The sequence below is a fragment of the Bos taurus genome, chromosome 21, assembly GCF_002263795.3.
Source record: "Bos taurus isolate L1 Dominette 01449 registration number 42190680 breed Hereford chromosome 21, ARS-UCD2.0, whole genome shotgun sequence".
NCBI lineage: Eukaryota > Metazoa > Chordata > Mammalia > Artiodactyla > Bovidae > Bos > Bos taurus.
The window spans coordinates 625,328-626,790 of NC_037348.1; positions in this window are offsets into that span (position 1 = coordinate 625,328).

Below are 1,463 nucleotides of genomic sequence, written 5' to 3' on the forward strand. Positions count from 1 at the left end.
ATAATAGTAAAAATAAACGAAACTAAATAAAGATTCAAAAGATACCAACAAAGGACACTTCCGTTTCTTCAATCCTCTTTCCACTTAGTAGAACATGAGCTCTTTTCTTGTATTTTGACTAGGAAATTAGCAGTATCCTGTCTCAGATGCAAGGCATCCACTCGCAGGAGATTTGGGTTTGATTCCTGGGTCGGGAAGATCCCCTGGAGAAGGAAATGGCAACCCACTCCAGTATTCTGCTGGGATATGGCACGGAGAGAGGAGCCTGACGGGCCTCAGTCCATGGGTCGCATAAAAGTTGGACTCAACCCAGCAACTACGAACAGAAGTATTTCCAAGGATCACACTCGTGTGTGTGTGTGTGTGTGTGTGTGTGTGTGTGTGTGTGGTAGATGTCTATCTATCTCTATCTCCCTCTCACCGTCTTGGAGTTGGTCTCCAGAAGCTTCGTGTATTTCTGCCTCTGTCTTTCTGGAAACCCAGCCGCCCATCCTTTCCTCTGGCCCGGCTTTCACAGGTGCTATGGCTCTGGCTGAGGAGCTTGCGCCGGCAGGCTGTCTCCCTTCGCGTGAGTGCATGTGAGTGTCTGTGTGTCTGTCCGTGTGCCTGCCTGAGGCTCCTCTTCTTTCTCAGGAAAGTCGAGTGCTTGGCGGGCGGCATGGGGGCAAGGGGGTGCCTCGGTAGGACGAAGGGGCGGGGCTAAGCCGTTCAGGTCGACCGTGCTCCCGTGGCTCCTGGTGGGTTTGTGCACTAGGCAGGTGTCGGGCAAGATGGGCGCTCAGAGCCCAGGCTGGGCTGCGCCTAGGCCGGCAGGATGCTCAGAGGCTTGTGGGCGGGGCGGCTTCGGCCCGAAGCCATACACCTCCGGGTCCGCGTGGCCCTGAGAAGCGAACGGGATGGGGGGCGGCCCTGCTCAGCGGACGAGGGAGCAGAGACAGGCCTGTAGAGGCCCGGGTGGGAGGGCACCGAAACCTCAGAGCCCTCAGCCTACCCCACAGGCCCCGCATGCAAGCCTGCTCGCCCGGTCCCTGGGGGTCCCAGCAGTTGCTGGCCTGGGGTTGCGGTGCTGGGGGCATGGTGGCGTCGGCAGGCTGGAGTCCAGTCCCAGGTCGTGTGGCTCAAGTACAGCATGCGCTCCCCAGAGGAGAGGTGTGGCCGCCTGGCCCGACCGGCATTTCAGAGCGAAAGGTAGGCACAGCAAAAGGAGGCATAGGGAAAGGCTCTTAGGGCACCCCGAGGCAGCCGCCTACGTCTCCGTCTCTGGCCATACCATCCTGAATGCGCCTGATCTCGTCTGAACTCGAGGTTTCACATTTGATAGTGGTCTTGTCATCTCATACCTCTTCCTGTAAAGCTGGCAGCTGAGGGAATGAAGTAAGTGTAAAACTGAATAACAATAGACTGTGTCAAATCTGTGAATCTGGAGCTCTGTGAATCCGTAGGTCTAAGGAGAGACTGGCAGC